Consider the following 22809-nt stretch of genomic DNA (forward strand, 5'->3'; position numbering starts at 1 on the left):
CATAGAAGTGGCGACTTCTATTTTCAGGTTCAGCCTGAATTTCACTGTGCTGCCCACTTCACACGCTTGTATGACCAGCCGTATTTTTCCCTTTCCAAAACTCCAAACCCAAGAAGGTGAGGAGGTACCGACCTTTAAGTGTTTTTCATCAGCTAGACCTTGTAAAAAGTGATGAGATACAGACACTTCTCTCCAGCTCCAAGACAGACGTACATGACTGCATTCTGGCTGAGTGAAAACTGAGCACAAGACCTGAGCTGCCCTCTGCGCGTCCATGTTAGCTTCTCCGCATCGTGAACTGAGATGGCGGAAATTTAAAATGGCAGGACTGATCTTCAGCTTCACAAATACTGGCAGGTGTTTTGATAAAATTGTTTACCTGCTACTTAAGTGTCCTACATATGACCAGATGGCTTGGTTGGCTTCCTGCTGTTGTGGTAAAGACTGTGACCAAAAGCAGCTTGGGGAGAAAAAGGCTTATTTGCCCTACAGATCCTAATCACAGCCATCATTGAGGGAAGCCAGGGAAAGAACCTGAAGGTAGGAACTAAAACAGAGGCCATGGAAGAGTGCTGCTTTACTGACTTGCTCCACTTGGCTTGTTCACCCTACTCTTTTATGACCCAGGACTTAGAATTTCACTACCCACAGTAAACTGAATCCTCCCATATTAATCTTTAATCAAGAAAATTCCCAACAAACATGTGCCCACATGCCAATCTGATAGAAGTACCTTCTTATTTGAGGTTCCCTCTTCCCAGATGACACTAGATTGCGTCAGCTTAAAAACAAAAACAAAAAGACCTAACCATCCTGTCAGACACTGACAAAATAAACGGCTGGCTCCATGTGTCACAGCATCCCGCTGGCATCTGCAAGGAACACAAAAGATCCTAGCCTTTGTCACCATACCATGATTTAACATGAAGCGATTTGATAACTGTGCAAAACACCATCTGATTAAATCAATAGCCATACATTAAGTCCTTTACAGAGTTAGATAAAAAGAAAGAATTACTGACCTTCATAAGAAACTTAATACCTCAAAGACTGGTCTTGAGGGATACAAAGAATTATTGGTTTTTCAGCAACCCATTCTTATGTGAACCCAGTTACTGATCATGGCACCCTTGCCTGGTAAGTAGGGATGTTACTTCAGGAACTTTTTCAAGGTGTCCCTCAAAGCCAGGCCTTCTTAAATTTTTTATTCTTTGAAGCTAAGCATTTTTAAGCTTTTCTCTGGCAACCTCTTTCTGTACCCCAATATCCCCAGAGATAGCCAATACTATGTCTTTTCAAACTCCCTTTATCTTTATTAAGAGAACAACAACAAAAAAATCTTGGTGTGTTATGAAGTGGGCTGGATGGTAGAAGCCTGGAGGTAGTCACAGCACTTGTGAGGTCAAGATGGAGCAGTAAGTACTCGGTAGCAAGACCGTCTCTCACGCACACACGAAGTATGTATGCTTGCATGAGGCATATAAGAGTTGTGTTATAATTTTCATCTGAAATGTCCCCCAGAGCCTCACATATTTGAACACTTTGTCTCTGCTGGTGGCACTGTTTTGAAAGGTAATGTAACTTCAGGAGGAGGTCACATGATGGAACATGGAAGGAAGGGGATCGCTGGGGGTGGGTTTTGAGACTGAATAGGCTTGCCCCACCCTCTGTTCCCTTTCTGCTTCCTGACTGGAGACATGGTGTGACCATCTGTCCCATGCTCCTGTCACCAGGCTTTCTCGGCCATGGTGGCCTCTATTCCTCCTTAAACAGCAAGCCAAATAAATCCCCCACTTCTTAAGTTGCATCTTGTCAAGTATTTGGTCACAGGTATGAGAACAAGTAACAAATAAGAGGCTCTTTTGGGTTTTGCTTTTTATAAAATTGTCTTTAGCAATTTCTTAACTAGTAAAAGGAACTATAGTACTTAGATAGTAACTGAACAATAATGCAATATTTGATGCCGCTATGTTTGGCATGTATATGAAGACGTCACTTGCTGTAACAAACACCTGACGAGAGGCAGCTTATTTTGGCTAGCAGAAAACCTGACGACAGGGCCACTGCCACACCCTGTCTTAAAGGAATATGGCAGAGAGTACCTGATGTCCTCCTCTGACCAGCACTCATGTACACACACACACACACACACACACACACACACACACACACACACCCCACTGTGATCAGTTCACCCCTCTAGCAAATTTTCCAACAAGTCTAGGTGCCAGGCCTCCAGAAAGCCTTATTAGAAACCAATCTCTTGCCATGGAATTCCTGCCACACCTCAATTTCTTGAACTGCAGGTCACAATTCCACATTGGGTCACAAAAGCTTGCTGGTAGTAAAAGATTTCTGAACATACTATGACCAAAAATTAATTTACAAGTAAATATTTGAATCCAGATGTGCAGTGTGATTCACCAAAGTCTCGGCAAGGAACATACAAGTGCTATTTAGACTACACATGCCTTGAGTCACAGCACACTCACATATGCTGCCTGTAACATCTTAATTCGAAGGCAAGACTATCATATGTTATAAACCTCAGCGATTCCACTGTACATATGAAGCTTTCTGCTTATGGGGAAAGAAAATGGTTTCATTTCAGAGAACAAAGACAATATTTTTCTACCATCCTTTCCCAGCATGTAAGCATCAAATTTGTATATCTTTAGCTTGTATTGTATTAAAATACCTGATTCTAAAGTTTTCTGCTTGGGTTGCTTGTTTGAGTTTTCATCTTAAAATATCATCTAAAGAATTTTGGCTTGAGGTTAGGACAGAGTTTCCAATAATTTCTGAAATGACTCTAAACATACTTCTGTTTTCTATTGTGTACTTATGCAAAGCAGCAATCTTAGCATGGGTTATTGTCGTAGTTTTAATGAGAAAGACACCCATAGGCTCATATATTTGAATACTTATTCCCTAGTTGGCAATACTGTTTGGGAAGGATTAGGAGGTGTGGCCTTGTTGGAAACAGTGTGTAAGTGAGGGTGGGCTTTGGGGTTTCAAAAGCTCATGTCATTCTCAGCTAGCTCTCTCTCTCTCTGTCTTTTGCTTTGGGTTTGTGGATCAAGATGTAAAATCTCAGCTATTACGTCAGCACCATGCCTACCTACCTGTTGCCATTCTCTCTGCCATGATAGCTGTGGACTCTAACCCTCTGAAACTATCAACTTCTGATAAACTCCTTTTTCTATAACTTGCCTTGGTTGTGATATCTCATCACAGCAGTAGAAAAGTAACTAAGACAATTATTAAATTGAAATATCAATAAACTCTGAAAAACATTTGAAGATGTTCTACATCCTGCAATATTAAATATTCAGCTAAGTTCAATTTCTTTATGAAAAAATAAATAAGTCCTTCTCATTAATATGCCAATTTTTGTCTTTAATAAATGGTAAATTATATATCCCAGAGAAATGTTTTAAAATAAATTTGTGTATGATTACCAATAAATGTTTGATTTACATTCCTATTGTATTTACCCATATGCCTGATATACTGTAAAAATTTCTCACACCAAAAGATTGTTGTGAGATTGTTGTTGATTGGGAATGCTGGTTCACACTGAGCACTCACTCAGAAAGTAGAGGCAGGTAGATCTTTGTGAGGTCAGGGTTAGCCTGGCCTACATAGCAAGTTCCAGGCCAGCCAAACTACATAGTCAGATCCTGTCTTAAAAAGAGAGAGGGAGGGGCATAGGAGAGAAAAAAATTTAAGAAGTTCTATGAATACCACTTCCCAACCTCTTCAGGTTTCTTCTCACAATCCAAAGTTACAGGATCACAGTCTCAGGCAAAATAGCACACAAATTATCATCATCATTGTCATTATAATTTACTACAGTTGTACTTTTAGCCAGATCTCAAGCCAAGTTTAGGCTGAGCTAGTGACTACTTGATTACCTCTGACTTAAAAAAAAAAAAAAGTACCTCCAAATTCCCATGCTTACACTAAAGAAAAAATGGGTACCATTGTCTAAATCATATGCAAAAACAAAGTTGTTTATACTAAAATTTCTCCTATGAGCAATGACTTGTAGCTTGGGAGAGGTTAATATAACTTATTAAATCAAAACCATGAAAGTCTACTGTGTGCCTGACAAGTACAGGCAAAGACTGGTGGAGTGTTAGAGTCCTGGGAAGGAAGACCTGAATGATAAACTGATGTGGGATTCCCCTCTGTATGCTGTGAATACCATTGGTTAATAAAGAAACTGCTTTGAGCCTATAGCAGAGCAGGGCAGAGCAGAGATAGGCAGGCAAAACTAAACTGAATGCTGGGAGAAAGAAGACAAAGTCAAGGAGAAGCCATGGAGTCACTGCCAGAGACAGACATGCTGAAACTTTGCTGGTAAGCCACTGCCATGTGGCGACACACAGATTAATGGAGATGGATTAGTTTAGGATATAAGAGTTAGCCAGAAATATGCTCAAGCTATTGGCCAAACAGTATTGCAAATAATATAGTTTCTGTATGGGTATTTTGGGTCTGAGCTGCCGGGAACAAACCAGTGTCATTCCTACAACAGTAGACCAATCAATATGACCTTAGAACTGAGCAAAGAAGGGGCCATCTTGTCTTCCAGTCAGGATGTCCTGCTCACCAACAGACAGGGCCCCTCAGGCTCCCAAGATATTACCCAGAATCCCTGAAGTCAGAGGACCCCCATTGTCTCTCCCCTCATTTGCTTTCCTTGCCTAAAATGCCCAAATTGGCTATATACAGGCCTAGCAGGAACCTCCATCTTTCTGATAAAAATTAATATTCTGAAAATGGGATATGCCTGTATCTTACAAGTGTGTCTACAATCCGTACATCTGCTGAAGTTCCCCTACCAACTGGGGAGAGCCTCTTGTATCAGTTGAGGCCCCTTAACAAAGGTCCCTGTCAAAGTCCTCTTGGCACAGCTCATCTCTAGTTTCTTTCCCTAAGGATCCCGCAGTGTCATGCTCTATACCCTCCCTTTTCCTATCATAGGGAAGTATCACTTACATTTCGATAAACACTGCTTGGGTCACCCCCGTTAGAGTACTAGGGCTCCGAAATGTTTTAGGGGTTTTATTTTGGGGGAATACTTCTGTGTAAATAAAGAGCAATGCCAGGGAAGGGACCCAAGTTTAAACAAGAAATGCATTAACCTCGTGTAGACTTACTCAGTCCAGAAGGTAACCTTACTCGTTATTTCTGGCACACAACACCTTGCGTGTGACTTGCCACAAGAGATTAGGTGTGGGATTTTCTACTTGTGTCATCGTGTAAACCCTTGAAATTTTGTCAAATTTTGAAGCATTTGACATTTTAGGCTTTTGCCGTAGGGATAATTTAACTTATAGATTCCATCACATTTACTAGCTGAAACTTTTTGTGGTACTTTAGTAGATTAGCAAATATATCCAGCAAATAGCTACCTCCTGCCCTCATAGATAATCCTTCCCCAACTCTCCCAGCACTCACTGGGGATTTGAGGGAGCTTGACTCCCTGACATGCCCCTCCACACACACACTCTTCTTCTATTTATTTATAACTACTTGTAACTCCACCACCAAGAACCTAATGCTTTCTTCTGGACTCTTTGGGTACCTGGGCTCCCATGTACATATACTCACACACAGATACACACAATTTAAGAATAATAAAAATCAATCTTAAAAAACATAACCATGAAGCTAGAAAACAGGTACTAAGAATGTTCCTTTGACAAACAAAGAAACACAGGAACTACTAAACAGGAACTTCTTTCAGGACACTCTTCATTTATGCATTTCTATACTCTTACTTTTCAATGAAGAGGTTTTTGTTGTTCCTTTTCCACCCCTAACTGCTCTCCTTTCAAATCTGACCCACGTTTGTGAGTCTTATAAAGATTCACGGTCCCTCTTGCCCTTCTCCAGCGACCCCACTTACGTGAAAGGAGGTGTGCCAGAAAACATAACTGCCTGCCCCAGGACCACCAGGCACAGAGGAAAGCTGGGGAGTTACTGAGAGGGAGAAGAGCTCCTCCTAATATCACAGTGTTATTAGGAAGTAGGAAGAAGCATACCCCCTTCCATGTATGACTTCCTTTAAAGGTTTCCCAAGGTCTCTCCTCCCTAGAAGGAAGAAAACTGTAGGTTCCAAAGACATCAGCCATGACACGTGGTGAGGTACCAGGTGACGGTGTGAACGGTAACAAACCTCCATCCTTACGGCTTTAACTCCTTTGAGCTCTGAGGCGAGTCTTGGCTGCCAGAGTAAAATCAGCTACAGCAGGGATCAGAAGCCCATGGGCTGACTTTGGGGGTGATACGTCCCAGCTTTACTCCCGCAGCACCGGGCTTCATCAGCCAATATGTCCCAGCAGAGGGTCTTCTTCTGTCTGTCTACACAGAGCTCTCTGTTGGTCTCACAGATCTCCCACCGGGGTCTTAGAAGGCCTGCCGAGATCAAGGGCGGCAGTCCCTCCTGCTCTCAGCCTTGACACAGGCAGGTGCCTCCAAAATACCAGCCTCTCACCGGTCATTGTACCACCCCCACTTCAGAGGAGAGCAGATCCGTGTGAGGAGAGCTTTGTCCAAGGTCCCGCAAGACGGTGGTGATTCTAACTTGGGGCTAATGTGCCTGTGTCTGCCCGCTAATTGGTACTCTCTTTACATGTGTTCTGAAACTGAAGGTCTACACACATCTAGAAAAGGTTTAGGAAGATATTCTCTCCCGGGAGAAGGTGGCTAGGTTTGAGTCACTCATTTCTAAGCCCCCAGCTTCTACCCTCAGTACTGTCTAAATTCTCCCCATTTTTCTTATTTTCTTTATCCACTTTACATTCCTCTTCCCGCTTTCCTTATGTGTCCCTTTCCTCTGCCACATTAATCTTCTTCATGTAACACAAGAACAAATAATATTAAAGCAACTTTTAAAAGCATGTGAAAATAATGTATCTAAATATGATTTTAAAAACATGTTATTTATGTGCAGGTGTGTGTGCCTGTGTGAATGTGTGTGCATATGTCCAAGACGGATCTGCAAGGTCAGAATGGGGTGTCAGATCCCCTGAAGCTAGAGTTACAAGCTGACCTGGGTACTGGGAGTCAATCTTGGGTTCTCTGGAAGAACAACCAATGCTCTTAATTGAACCATCTCTCCAGCCCCTTACCTAAAAATTATTTTTGAGTCCGTTTAAATGGTAAGAATGAAGGGAACATTTTGAATTAAAAAAAAAAAGCCCCTTTCTGGGGTTAGTTTTCAATACATCTAAGATGAAATGACAGAATGCCTGGTAAAATTTTTAAAGTGTCATTACGAAACCAAAAGTCATTTCCATTTTAGATGATCCGTGTATGATTACACTTGAATTTTATCAGCTGGGGGGCAGGGGTTGGTTGCTTGAAAGAGAAATCTAAACTTTATGTGTAGCTTCTATAGAAGAGGCTTCTTCCTCAGCATGCACGGGTTGCTGTGGACGCCCGCCCCACCCGGTAAACCCCAGGCAGCTACCCCCCTCCCCTCCCAGGGCCTCAGAGCAGTTTGTTCTTTGTGCACCTTTCTCGTGATCGCCATCTGTTTACTGCTATTCTGTGTCCTGCAACCACATTAGGCTTCTCCACTAGACAGAGAGAGCTAAAGAGGAAAAAACACGGGACATTGTCCTCGTCTCCGGATTCCGAGAAGGCTGGATACATAAAGGCCCTCAGCACAAGGGTACTAAATGACAGACCAGAAATTGGCATTTAACTGGAAAACATGTGCCTTTCAGGCAGACTGGCAGTACCGCCCGGCAGGCCACTTAGGTGAAGGCTGGCTCTTGATTTGGCTAATGTAAAAGCAAGCCCGGAGTTCTTAAGAAGAGGAAATAGGCACGTTTGCAATTTGCTAAGCCGTTTTTTCAGAGCTTGCTTTCCATCCTGTGGAATGATTTTCCAAATGACAACATTTGGATAGCCAACATCCTTAAAGGTCTAATCACTTGAACACCAGCCCTTCTCTCCCTCCCCTGGTTAGGGCAAGGATAATTCACCGCGCTCCTCACATTTGGCCCAAATATGGCAAAATTTTAGGTCGCACCGCTTTATTCTTATTCTGACACCCCCCCACCCCCGTCACACCCTTTCGGCCATCTGATATACTATTTCACCTCTAAAACAAATTCTTATGGACCACCTCACATAGAAGAAAGCAATTGTGTTTCAAGTATGTTCAAGGCCCACACTACAAGGAACCTGCTCTGTTGGCTCAGGAAAAACCTATGGAGATTCTTTTAGCAACTAGCTCTTTGTGATGTGGGCCCAACAACTGACCTAAAAGAAACAAACACCTTGGTGGTGCCTCTGTTTATTCTGCTGAACATAGAGAAATCAGTTCTGGCTATTTTTCCTCAGCTAGGCCAAGCAGGTGCTCAATACCATAACAAACACGGGAGAAGCCCCCACAGTTGTCACTTAGGTTTTGATGTTCAACAGGGTTGGCTCCTGCCACCCCCACCTCTGCACAGTGAGTAAACGAAACTGACACCCTGGGGATCGCTTTCCCATCCAATGGTCCTTACACTGAAGCACCTGCACAGAAGCCACACAAGCTTTCGCTCGCCAAAATCTCCCGGGCGGCGGCTGGAACTGTGTTGTGCGGCCCGCCCCCGTCGCTCTCCCTTTTCTTCCGAAGTGTACGGGGACTTCCCCGATGGCCCTCGGCCACTTTCTTCCCATCAATTCAGTCCCTTAGGGGACCTGCCACGCTGGGACTTTGAGGTTCTCATGCTTGGGGTGGTGGTGGGGAGTGTCAGAAAGTATCAGGGCTTGTGGTCCGCACGGACCCCCGCGCCTGGGATGGTGCAACACTGGAAGCGGGGGAAACCGGCGGTGAGGGGGGCGTCTCCTGCTACCTTCCGCGTCACGTGCCCCTCCCCGCGGCGGGGACCCGAAGAAATAGAAATCTTGCGGTGCACACAAAGGCGACGGAGCCCGCGCGCGGCCAGAGGCGGCTTTGCGCGCGACACGTGGCTCCTGCAGCCAACTGAGCGCGTACCATAACTGTGGTCGCTCCGGCATCTCCACGGAGTCCCCATGTTTGCAAAAGTTCCCGCACCCAGGGCAAGAGTACCCGGAGAAGGGGAAGGGAAGGAAGGGTTGGAGCAGTCCTGTTTGCTCCAATCTCCAGGACCTCCTCCCTATAATCCGCATCCTGGCTGGGGTCTTAGATCACTCAGACTGTCTGGCTACAGATCCTACTGTGCTGCTGAATAGTGTATAAACTTTGACCGTTTAACTTTACCCCTTCCTGCCGACGTGGGGGACATCGTGATAGCTGTCCAGGAGCGAATCCATGTGACCTGGGGCCTGAAGCTTAAAAACTGCAGAGAGAAAGTCTTCAAAACAAACACAAAGTTCTGGACTGTAGAAGCCATCAGAACCAGGCGGCCCAACCCTCGAGGTTCATCAGCTTCCAGCGTTAACAGGCGGCTTTTATCTTTATTAAAGTGGTTGTGAGAATTAAATGAGGTGAGCCTGTGAGGGGCCTTGCAAAGGTGCCTGGCGCACTCAACAGGTGGTCTGTTTACGAGGAGCGGGTCTCTGCAGCTAGTCAGGTGTTTAAAATGCACAGTGCCCTTACCTTAATAACAAACCTGTGCGAGGCAGGCTAGCGAGTCAGAGCTCCAAAAGCAAAGGTGCAGAGAAGTCAAGCGGTTCCCTCAATGGTCTTGCAGAACTCAGTAGCCACATTACAAGAATCTGATTTTTGCACGGTCCTAGCTCACCCAGAGTGGTATGTAAATATATGCCTATAACGTCGTGTTGGGGCAAGGAAAGGAAAGAAGAAGAAATTCCCCGTGAAAGAACAAAGTACCTCAGAAATACCTGTTTCTGAACTTTTCGCTGCCAAAATTTCCCCAACCGAGAACAACAAAGGCAGGGCTGTCTGGTAGAAGAACTCTAGTGGCTCTTCCAAGGCTTTCGCGTTACACGTTCTCGCACGTTTGCTCGCTCTGTTAGCCTGTGCTTTTTCCATGAGTTGTTTATCTGCAGCAGTTCAGATGAATAGTTTTACTATCCATCCCCCCAAGATTTAGAAACAAAGGCAAGCAACACAAACGGCAGGAATCCGCTCAGTGCAAGGCACTTTTAGGGCCTTTCCTCATTGGCTATCCGTATCTCTTCACTGTAGAGTCCCTGCTGAGCTCTATGCATTTTGATTTGTCTAAGTTCACACCAACAGCCAGAATTTGAATCTAGTTTTGCCTGGTTCCTGGGAATTGATTCTCTTTTTTTATTGCATAAAAAGAAAAGAGTAAGGTACTAAAAACAAAACAAAGCAAAACAAACAAAAACAACATTAACCCAAGTGGAGGCATTTCCTTAATCCCAGCACTCAGGAGGCAGAGGCAGGTGGATCTCTAGGAGTTTGAAAACTGGCCTGGTGGTATGTTCCAGTCCAGCCAAAGCTACAGAATGAGACCCCTTCTCAAAAAAATAAATATAAATAAATTATACCAACTCATTTATGTCTTGCAAAACAGGGTGGGAGTAGGGGTGGGGAAGTGAGGGACATCCAAATTTGGTAGTCACCTTCTTAAATAATTCTCTTTCCCAAGATAACTAAGCATCAAGCTTGGTTTTCTGAAGTAAGAGGAACGAGTCTATCACAGCCGGGCCCCGCGGGAGACACAGGAACAGGATGGATTCATTCATAAAGAATTGGTAAGATAGTATTCAGCAGAACCTCTTAAGTCACAGCCTTTCAAAGCCCTTAATTCTTGAAAAATGGCAAAATAATGAAAAGCTGTCTTCCCTTCCCCCATTTTTTTTTCTTTCTTGGGTAATTGTTAGCTAATAAAACAGTCAAATTAAATTTTAGACAAGAGCTCAAGGAGAGTGGCCAGAATGAGCAGCAAGAAATGAAAGGGCGGGGGTTGGGGGGCCATGACAGGCGCCCTTTCTTTTGTCTGCTTCTCAGAGGGAAAAGATTTCCTATTAGTCAGGAACTTGAAAAAAGAATGCACAAAAGCACATTGCATTTTCCTAGCTAAATTGTGGTGCGGAAGCCATAGCTTGATGCTTATTGTGTTGGTGGCGGGAGGGGGTGAGCGACATTTTCTTCCCAAGACAAAAATTGAAGCCTCCATCTGTGCACATCCTAGAGCCTAACCATGTCAGTCCTGCTGAGGCTTTGGACCAGCAGGGCTATGGGAAGTGACTTCTTCAAAAAGGGAAGACAAGTTCGCTACCTCTTTTCAAGCAGTGAAGCATTCATGCAGGAAGTGAACTTTCAGAGTGTTTCAAAAGAAAACGCACTAAAGGGGCCGAGAGAGGATCCGCATGCAATTTCCAAGGGCCAGGCAGTATTTTCCGGAGAGCCGGAGGAAGGGATGGAAAAGTAACTCTGACAGAGGAACAAGAACTGGGCTTAGGGTTTATCCTGTGCAAGTTGACTTCAAGCTCACGTTCCCTTAGCTTACCATGGTCAGCCCCATGCAGAGGAGCGAGTTAGACCCTTTAGTCTTAATAATGCAGGCTGCAAAATGGAGAAGAAGGGAAGAAGGGGAACTCTGGGTAGCTTCCTGAATGTCCTACTGAAGCTCCTGGGTCTCATGCAGCAGGCAAATTCATCCCTCAACACTAGCCGGAGCATAGCAATGCTGAGTTACTTCCCTGGGAGAGCAATTTTCATTTGCAAATGTCACACATGTGTCCAGCAGCATTCCAGAGCCCGGGATCTTTAACAGTGTACATGACTGTGCACTGCACATTGATGCACCCCCAACACTTTTCAGACACTGAATTCCAAACCAGAGTGTCATCTGTGGAGAGATCACACCAATTAGCGTTGGGGGCTTCTCTCGGTTGCCTCTCAAAAGGCAGTATAAACTATTGGAGGCTTGGGTCTCACTGTTCACTCAACACCCAAAACCAAAGAACCACTGTCTTTGCTTCCTGCTTCTCCTCACATGGAACTTATGAGGGAAGCAGATCAGGTTCCAGTGTTTGGAACCTGCTCTTCCCAGACAATGAGTGAGGACCTAAAGTTCTGCAGATAGCCTTCACTCTGAAGTGAACTAATGGAAGCGGATCTCTGAACGGCTAGGAAACAAAGATCCCAGTTCCAACTACATGATCTGCCTTGACACTAATAACATAATCTATTTAGGTGCTTGGGACATTGTGCTATGACATCAAGAGACACTGCCTGCCTAGCTGCAGGAAGGGGTTGGAAAGACTATCACATCTCCTGCCTTAGTCAAGACTCGAACTGGGCATTGAAGAGACCATTACAAGGAATTGTTTAAATCCTTCCTTTCTTTCTAGTTATATGAACCTTTTATAACATGTTTTTATTTTCCATTTTAGAGTTGCATTTGGGACACATCTACAGGAAATCATTAGCAAGGCCTTCTTTAAAGATCTAGTTGCTCAAAGATACAAAATTCCCTTTCCACATCGCAGCTTCCTGTTCAACTGTGTCCTGTCTTGCTTCCGTTTCTTTTCCTTTGTGACCTCCAGTCCCTAGCACCTCTCTCTCCTTTCGCAATCCATCCTCTCCATTCTGACACCTCTTACTTTTCTCCTTGTCATGCAGGTTAAGATTTTTATCAATTTGACATAATCTAAAGTCATCTTAGAAGAATAAACTTCAAATTGAGAAAATGACTAAATCAGATTGGCCTATGGGCAAGTCAATTCTCTCTCTCTCTCTCTCTCTCTCTCTCTCTCTCTCTCTCTCTCTCTCTCAGATTTATTTATTATGTGCCAGAGGATGGTACCAAATCTCATTACAGATTGTTGAAAGCCACCATATAGTTGCTGGGAATTGAACTCAGGACCTCTGGAAGAATGACCAGTGTTGCTCTTAACCTCTGAGCCATCTCTCCAGCTCTTTCCTCTCCAGTTTGTCTTTGGTCATAGTGTTTCATCATAGCAATGGAAATGCTAACTAAGATACACCTGCTGGGAAGAAGGGGAAGAGGACTACAAGCAAGCCCACATCTCTTAATCTTCCAAGCTCAACTATTAAGAAACTAAAGGAAATCCTACATAAAACTTTTTTTCAAAGATCTTATCTTTGTGGTAAGGAAATAAGAGGAGCCAGGAAGTTTGTTTCCTGTTATTATCTGGTCTCTTGACACTCAAAATGCCTTCATCTCTATTCTTTCCTAAACATTATGGTCCCTCATGGCTCAGGCCATTTCCTTCTTCTTATCTGTACCTCCTCCCCCCTCATGTTGTTATTAAGAGCATCATAAACTGCTGCTAGACATAAAGACTCCCAATCAGTATCCCTAAATGATGTTCACATACCCACAAACTTGATATACTTCTTCCCCTGTGGTATCCACCAGCCCCTCTCACACAATAGTCAAAATGGAACTCCGTAACTTACCGTAACCATGTTCAAGCTAGCCCACATCTTACAGCATGCAGAAGGCTGGGGTTGGAAGATTGTGAACTCAAGACCATGAGACATCCCCTCTGTATGCTGTGAATATGTTTTATTATCGTTGGTTAATAAAGAAGCTGCATTGGCCTATAGCAAGGCAGACTATATATAACTAGGCAGGAAATCCAAACAGAGATACAGAGGGAAAGAAGGCAGAGTCAGAGAGACACCAGCAGTCACTGGGGAAGCAAGATGTGAGGTACTAAGTCACGAGCCTCATGGTAAAATATAGAATAATAGCAATGGGTTAATTTAAGTTGTGAGAGATAGTTAATAATAAGCCTGAGCTAATAGGCCAAATAGTTTATAATTAATAGTAAGCCTCTGAGTGTTTATTCAGGAACTGGGGGCAGGAGAGAAACCTTCAGTTACAGACCAGTCCAGACTACACAGTGACTCTGCTTCAGGATGATAACACCACCATCAAAAAGTCTGTGTTTCAATGTTCAGAATTTGAACAACATTCCCATTCTTCTAGACACTTATAATTTGAAAGCTTGGGGCCCTCTCATCTTCTTTTCTCCAACGTGCCTCCCAAATGCTATTAGAAGTACATTTAGAATAAGCTTGGCTAATTTATTTTTATGATACATGTCTAGTTTTGTCTTGTAATAAAGGATGTGACTATTACAAAGAAAAATTTGACAAAAATAAATTTGAATAGACATATTCAGATACCTTGATTAACAGCAAGATGTCATTATTCACCCTGTGAAAGCTCACTTCTGACAAGGACATGATGAAAATCTAACTTTCACCTTGTATAATTTAATTGTATTGGTCTAAAATTGCATACAATTATAATATTTTACCTATGATAAGAGGATATTAAAATTTTAAAGCAATATGCCAGTCATTTTGAAAAGAAATTTTGTTATGAAAAATTAGACATACATGGAAACAGTAAAATGAACACCCATAGGACTCCCTTGCAAAGAAGGGAGGGAGGAACAGGGAAGCGGGAAGGAAGTGGAAGGGAGCAACATTCAGATGTCAGTTTATTTTATTCCTTCTTGTCTCACTATGCCATTCAATAGTTTTATGTGATTATGATAGTGTGATGTAAGAGGGAAACATGAGTTTATCAACACAGCATACGCATGACAGAGGTATGCGGTGCCATTTCATCGTCATCGAAGCTGATAGTCACAACAGCCTGCATGACTCTCAGTCCTTACTAATATGTTTTCGCTGTTGTCTCAAACATGTATTCTCACCAGTTTCTTTTGTCATAATTTGGTTGCATTTAGAACCACGTAGATTCCAACCACTGCTTTTGATTTGAGCTCCGAAGTCCTTTTCAGTCTTTCTGCTTTTCCATATCCCTGACTTAGAATGAACCAGGTTCCTAAGTCCAAACGTCCTGCAGTTGGCTTTGTGTGTTTACATCCTTCCTAGCCGGTGCAGGTTAGCAATTTATTCCTTTGTTCTCATGAGTAGTGTGCACTTGAACAAATCACTTTGGGTTTTCTTTTCTTTCTTTTTCTTCTTTGTGATTCATACCCCTTTTTCATATGTATCAAAACTCAGCCTGAACAATAAGTTCAGGATCACAAAAGAGAATTTAGTCCTTCAATTGTCTGCTATGACTTTGTCTGCCAAATTGACCAAAACAACATTCAAGTGCTGTAAGGTTCGGTTTTGTATTCATTTTCTCTCCCTATTCTTCAGCCCTGAAAGCGTACTTCTTTCACAAAGCTTTCTTTCTCTCTTGTATTTGTTCCTCTTGGTTCTTGACATTTCCATCAAAGTCAATTGCAATGAACTAGTTAGTCACAATCTAGCGTCTTCCCTAAGAGTAGACCAATAACATAATGCAAGATCTAAGGACATATCAAAAGAAAATAATTTTAGAAAATACTCAGGAAATGGTCCTCATTGTCTTAGATAGCTATATTCTTTGATTCAGTAGGCTTGCCTGGAAGAAAAGTGCCTTTTTCAGAAATGCATGCATTTAGGACTCAGGAAATGACATAGCCAGTAAAATATTTGCTGCACAAATATAAGACTCCATTTAAAAAGCCAGGTTTGGCAGTGTACACCTATAATGCCATTACTGGGGAGGTAGAGTCAGGAGGACCCCTCCGTGTTGGTCAGTCAGCCAAACTGCCAAGCTCCGTGGTCAGTGAGACACCTTGTTTCTTAGTTACTTTTCTATTGTGGTGAAGAAACATCGTGACCATGGCAATTTATAAAAGAAAGCACTTAATTGGGAGCTTGCTTAGCAGTTCAGAGGGTTAGTCCATCACCATCATGGTGGGAAAGATGGCAGCATGCATGGAGCTGGAGTAGTAGCTAAGAGTTTCTATCCTGATCCACAAGTTGAAGGCAAGGTTTAGGGCCAGGGTAAGAAGACTTAGGGCCTAACAAGGTTTAGGGCCTGGTGTGGACTTTTGAAAGCTCAAAATCCAACCTCCACTCCCTGTGGTATGCCTCCTCCAACAAGGCCATGCCTCCTCCAACAAGGCCATGCCTCCTCCAACAAGGCCACGTCTCCAAATCCTTCCTAAAACAGTTCCACTAACCAAGCTTTCGAGCACATAAACCTGTGGGAGCTATTCTCATTGAAACCACCATACCTTGTCTTAAAAAATAAAGTGAAAAACAGTGGAGGAAGACCCTGGGCATTGATCTACATACACACACCCACACACATGAACTTATATACACATGTACCACACATGAACTTATATACACATGTACAGCTCTAGTTTTCTTTCTACCAATGTGATAAACGCCATGACCAAAAGCAATTTGGGGAAGGAAAGGATTTATTTGACTTATACCTTCTAATCACAGTCCATCACTGAAGGAAACCAGGACAAGAATCTGGAGACAGAAACTAAAACAGAGGCCTTGGAGGAGTCCTGCTTACTGTCTAACTCCCCATGGTGTACTCAGTTTGTTTTCTTATACAGTCCAGAACTACCTGGCCAGGGGATAGATGGCTCCGTAGTTAAGAGCATTGGCTGCTCTTTCAGAGGGTCAGAGTTTAAATCCAAGCATCCACATGGCACCTAACAATTGCCTATAATTCTAGTCCCAGGGGATCTAAACTCTTCTTCTGGCCTCCATGGGCACTGCACACATAGTACATAGACATGCATGTAGCCAAAATACCTATACACATAAAATAAATAGTAATAAATAATTGCAGGCCTATCTGACGGATGGATTTTCTCAATTGAGGTTCTCTCTTCCCAGATGACGTTAGCTTATGTCCATTTGTAGTGAGACATTTTTGTCGGGACTACAGGCTCCCCAAAAATGACACAGAGACTCATTATTAATTATAAAAGTTCAGCCAATAGCTTAGGCTTGTTACTAATTAGCTCTTACAAGTTAACCCATTTTAATCAATCTACTTTTTGTCTCATGGTTTTATTACCTTTACTCTGACTACCATGTTGCTTTCTCTCCATCTGGAGAATCTTCACCCTTCTTCCCAGTGTGCTCTCTTTCCTGAAAGTCCTGTCTAGCTATTGGTCATGCAATTTTTTATTAAACCAATCAGAATGGCATATCTTCACAGTGTACAAAATGATTGTCCACAATATCCAGCTGACAAACAAACAAAAAAATAAACAAAAAGACTAACTTGCACAAATACCCAAAAATGTATTGAGTAAAAAGGCAAAATGGTAACACATACATCAATTTTCATTTTTAATTAGGAGTGGTAGACTTTAAAGGTTTTAGATATAACAGGCAATTTAAAAATAACTAGAAGGATTCAGTCTATATCTGTGCAGATATCTTGCACTTGGGTAGTGTCTGAGGGAAATATTGGGTTGTATAAATTAAAAACTGGAGGTGTATGAAGTAATATCTTTCCAAAGAACATGTAGATACTGCAGTCAAATGTTATTGCAAATGTGTATAACTTTTCATTAAGGCTTAGATTTTTAATATTTTCTGCAGAATTGAGGCTCATTTCCAACTCACAGACATCTGGCAAAGGATATGCAGCAGCTGTTATTCGTGGTTAGATATTTGGCATTCTGGGTATTCATGTGTAATAAGTCACTTAGCTGTCTCCAACACCCATAAGTTAGCCCCTAATGCTATCCCCAGTAGTAAGGGAGCAGAAACACAGGTTGATCAGATTTCTTTGTCACACAAGTAAACACCAGATCCAGGCCTGACATTCGGGTAGTTTAGCCTAGAGCCTTACTCCCTATATTAGCAACGAATACCCAACAAAGAAAGGCAGCTAAAGGAAGCTAAAGGAAGGGCTTTGTTTTGGCTCACACTTCAAGGGTACAGACCTTTGCGACTGGGAAGCTTTGGTGAAGGAACTCAGGCATGCTGTCCCTGTGTCTGCAGTCAGAAAGCAGAAGGAATGCGGATGCTCAGCTCCTAGGACCTTTTTATTCAGTCTTGAACCCAGCCCATGGAATGATAACACCAACTTTTAGGGTAGTTCTTCCCACCTCCTTAACTCAACCTGGAAACTTCCTCATAGATGTACCCAGAGGTCGTCTCCTAGGTTATTCATCAAGTTGCCGTCAATACTAACCCTCCGAGCCTGTGGCTTCCGTGGTACATAAAATGTGCAGGGGTATGTGGAAGCAACTCACAAGTTCTCAGGCTCCCAAGATCAGCATGTTTTTATGGAATGCACAGTGGTTTGAATAAGAATGGCACCCATCAGTTCATATACATTTGAATGCTTGGTCACCAAGGAGTGGCACTAGTGACTGGGGGTGGGCGTTTAAGTTTCAAAAACCCAGGCCAAACCTAGAGTCTCTTACTGCTGCCTGCAGATGTAGAACTCTTAGGACTTCTCCAGCACCATGTCTGCCTATGTGCTGCCATGTTTCCCGCCATGATGATAATGGACTAAACCTCTGAAACTCTAAGTAAGCCCAACTGTAGTGGCATTTCATTTGTATTTTAATAAATAAAGCTTGTCTGAAGATCAGAGAGTAAAACAGCCCCATTGGTCAGCCTTACAGACCAGGCAGTGATAATATACACTTTTAATCCCAGTAGCCACACTAGTTGCCATAGAAACCAGGCAGTGCATACCTTTAATCACAGTGGGGCATGCCTTTAATCCCAGCCCTAGAAAGGATTATAGAACAGGAGGAGACAGCTCTCAGTCACAGTCTCATTCTGAGGTTTCCTGTCAGGATCACCATTTTCAGACTGAGGTCAAGGTAAGAGCCAGTGATTATTAGCTGCTTTGCTTTTCAGACTTTGGGTTGAACCCCAATATCTACCCATGAGCTTTTATTAATTGTGCATTACCCAACTAAATACTTTTCATTGAAAGAGCTGTTGTGATCATGGTGCCTTTTTAACAGCAATAGAGCATTAAGACAGAGGAAGTTGGTACCAGAGAGTGGGGTGTTGCTGACCATGCTGGTTTTGGAAGACTTTGGGATGTTGGACTGTAAAAGCAGTTGGATGCTTTAAGTGAGGCCAAATGGGACATCCTAGCAGGAACACTGGAGGACAATAGAGCTGAGAGAAATGTAGATTATGATGGCTCAGCTCAAGAACAATTTAGAGACTGTTCTTAGGATATTTTTGTAAACAAGGTGGCTGCTTTCTGCCTTTGTCCAAAATAATCTGCCTGAGGTTAAATGGAAGACTTTTAGATTAATGGCATTGGCAGAGGAGATTTCAAGAGAGCCTAGGATTGACTGTGTGATTACTCTTATGCAGATCTATAATGAAAAGGAGCAAACTAAACAAGGAAAAATACCAAATGTACAGTTTAAGAAGAAAAAGAGCACCTTACACAGGAAGTGTAATAGAACTAAGTCCTGGGTTCAAGGAAATACAAAGTCTCCCGAAAAGCCTGATGCTGAATGAAATAAAGAAAATGACTCTCAGGACTCCTCCCATTACTGGGAATCTTGGAGAATTACTCTCTAAACAGTAGTAAGTGATTCATCTGGGAAGACAGTACAAGAGCAATGGAAATCACCTGCCATTGAGAGGCTTGAAAGCATTTAGTAAATGTTTTATCCATTCTGAAAAAAAATCACCTATAAGTTCACAGCGAGTTCAACAAGTTGAGAAAGAAGAACTTAAAGGTGACTATAGGAAAATCAAGGCCAAATCTGGATATGGCCACATTGCCTGTCACTACTCCTTCCAAGAACATTCCTTTTGTGTGTGTGGTGGTTTATGTGTGTGTATTTGTTTTATTTTATTTGAGACAGGGTCTCACTCTGTAGCCTTGGCTATATAGAGCTTACTATGTAGACTAGTCTGGCCTTGAACTCACAGAGATCTTCCTGCCTCTGCCTCTCTAGTGCTGGAATTAAAGTTGTGTGTTGCCACAACCAGCAGAGAAAGTTTCAGAGGGTACATCTGAGGGAAATGGCAGACAAAGAACTATCTGTCACATACTTTCTCGTGCTCCATGCTCAACAGTTAGCTCACTTCAGAGACTTCTAGAAAGAAAACCCCCTTTTGACTAAGCAGGGGTTGCATTAAAGCTGCAGCCAAACTTGTTGAACTTCAATTTGCTTTTGTTTATTGTGTGTGTGAGTAGGTGTGTACATGTTAGTGTGTACACATAGAGAATCTGAAGGTTGATGTTGACTGTCTTCTTCAAATATTCCTCCACCTTATTTTTAATTAAAAATTTCGCATATGCATATAATGTTTTGATTAAGTCTATCCCCATTCTCTCTCTCCCAATTCTTTTATACCTCTACCACCACTTCCCCCAACTTATTCTCTCTCTCTCATTCTCTCTCACAAATACATCCACTTATTCTCTAACCCACTGAGTCTATTTAGTGCTGCTTGTGTGTGCCCAGGTATAGGATCATCTACTGAAGCATGGGTAGACTTTCAGGGGCCACATCTGTGAAGAATGCTTACTCTTTTTCCCCAGCAGCCATCAACTGCCAGTAGCATCTCAGTAAGAAGTAGGGCATCATGGGCCTCTCTCCTGTCCATTCTGGGACTTTTCCTCTTATACAGGTCTAATGCATACACTCACATGTGAGTTTATATGTATGATAGGCCTGTCATGTGCAGCCAATAATGTTTGGCTCAAATATCAACTACATATGGCTCTTACTAATTGAAATGTTAATTTTATGTTAGTTCATAATATGATTTGGGTCTGGGGCTTTAAAATGTTTGTTATGGGAAAATCAGATTATAAAATTTAAGAGAGATAATCTAAAGATACCTAAAAATACCTTTTTATTAAGTGTCCAAGAAATATCTGAACTGCTTTTGCTAAACTAACTTAAAATGTAAAATTAAAAGATTAGTTTCAGGATTGACCTGTAATCTGAGATATTTTTACCTTGGTCCTTTCAAAATGGGCATATATTAACAAGAAGCCAACTTTTGCTTTGGAAAAGTTTCTAGGTGACAACGTATTTTAACACTTAAATATGTTGCTGGGATTCCCTGTCGCTGGTTCTTAGTCTCATTCATGTGGAAGTTTGGAAATAGAGCTCAGAAGGAAGCTTTCCAAGTCTTTAGTTTGAGAAAAGGTCAAAACAGGCATGGAGGACCTGTCACCTCTGCCAAAAGTAAGTAGGAGACAGCATTGGTGTGTGTGTCAATGGGGTGGTTTTATCGAGTTCAAATTTGGAAAAATGGAGTAGAGATGGACTAGAGACCACCATGTGCCTCAAAGAAAGACAGTTCCCTTTTCAAAGCAGGATGTGAGGCAATAAATAAAAAATTCGGTTGTCCAAATAAGGTCTTTGTTCTCCCATGTAAGTTCCTTGAAAGACCAGATTGATTTGGACTCTTCTAACGTTTTTCAGGGTCAGCAAAATCCCGAGTTCCTTCTACCATTTCAGCTCATGTTTTGAGTCAGGGTCTCTCCCTGGTTCTGCTAAGTGGGCTGGCCAATGAGTCTTAGCCGTTCCTCTGTCTCTACTTGCCCCACACGAGAACTATAATAATGTTCCGCCACCCCTGGCTTTCTGTACACGGGTGCTGGAAATCAAGCTCTTATGTTTGCAAGTCAAGCACTTTTCCAACTGAGCCACCTTCCCAGCCAACAAAGACATGGATCATATGTGAACCTACAGAAGACAGCCTGGCAAGGTGCTGCTATGACTGTTTGTATTCGTTGCCTAGGGCTGTCAGAACAAAGGGATATCCTTGTTTTTTATATTTATTTTATTTTTCTACGTATGTTTTGCCTGCATGTATGTATGTGTACCATATACACGCCTGATACCCACAGAGGTTAGAAGAAGAGCTTGAATCCCCTGGAACTGAAATTACAGGTGATCGTGAGCCACCATGTGGGTGTAGGGAATTGAGCTTGGGTCTTCTGCAAGAGTAAGTGTTCTCTACTGTTGAGTTGTCTATCCAGCCAACTAAGGGCTATCTTACACAGCAGAAACCCACTGTCCCAGTTCTGGGTGAAGGCTGAGCTCAAGGAGGCAGGAGGGCTGCTTTCCTCCTAGAATCTGCTCCACACCTGGCTCTCAGTTCCTAAGGGGTGGTTGGCAATCTTAGGGGTTCTGTGGGTTCTTGGTGCGGGAGAATTATCTGTATTCTGTCAATCATGTATTTTAATAAAACGCTGATTGGCCAGGCAGGAAGTATAGGCGGGTCAACCAGACAGGAAGTAGAGGTGGGGCAATGAGAATAGGATAAGGCTAGGGAGGAGAAAGCTCCCTCAGACACTCCTGCACAGACCACCGAAGAGGCAGCATGTAATTTGCCCAGCTGAGAAAGGTATGGAGCCATTATGGCTAACATAGATGAGAATAATGGGTTAATATAAGTTATAAGAGTTAACAAGAAACCTGACCTAATGGGCCAATCAGTTTATAATCTTATGGAGTCCTGTGTGTGATTTTCGTTGGGAGTTGCCGGTTGTGGGGTATCGGGCGGGACAGAAACCCCAACAAGCCGGTCCTCATGTTACAGGTTCTCATTCCAGTGTCTGGCTTCCTGCTCACATGACATTCTTCCCGTGTGAATGTCTGTCTCTAAGCAAATTTCCCTCCTTATAAACACTCCAGTCATATTGGATTAGGGCCCATCCTCCTGAACTCATTTTTAATTGGGTTACATCTGTGAAGATCCCACTTCTAGATAAGACCACACACTGAAAGGGTACGCGATCCAACCACAGAACTATTTTTCTTTCTTCAAATGAATGTTTTTGCTACTTTGCTCCTGTCTGTTATTTCTGTTTTCCCCAAATTAGCTGTCCTGTGTTCCTCTCTGACGACACAAAACACACTTCTCCATTCTGTCGCTTTACTCCTTTCCTCTGTCCTTCTATTTATAACCAACCCCAGTCCATTCATTTCTGATCCATCTACACATGAAGCCAAGGTCAAACTTCTAATAGTGTAACTTTGAACAAGAAATCTCTGCACAGAAATCCTCAGCATCCTCCGTATTTAGAGTCTAGGCCTCTTCCCTTGGCATTAGGTTCT

At 42.7% G+C, this 22809-nt stretch overlaps 1 non-coding gene across 1 annotated transcript; it reads right to left on the reverse strand.

Annotated features, from left to right (window-relative positions):
• Nucleotides 1–14912: 14912 nt before the first annotated feature.
• LOC125394669 (small nucleolar RNA SNORA40) lies at nucleotides 14913–15041 on the reverse strand. The gene has a single exon (XR_007230296.2). It is a non-coding gene; the product is annotated as a small nucleolar RNA SNORA40 (small nucleolar RNA).
• Between the last annotated feature and the right edge of the window lie 7768 nt (nucleotides 15042–22809).

Source organism: Myodes glareolus, chromosome 1, assembly GCF_982192425.1.
Source record: "Myodes glareolus chromosome 1, mMyoGla1.1, whole genome shotgun sequence".
Lineage (NCBI taxonomy): Eukaryota > Metazoa > Chordata > Mammalia > Rodentia > Cricetidae > Myodes > Myodes glareolus.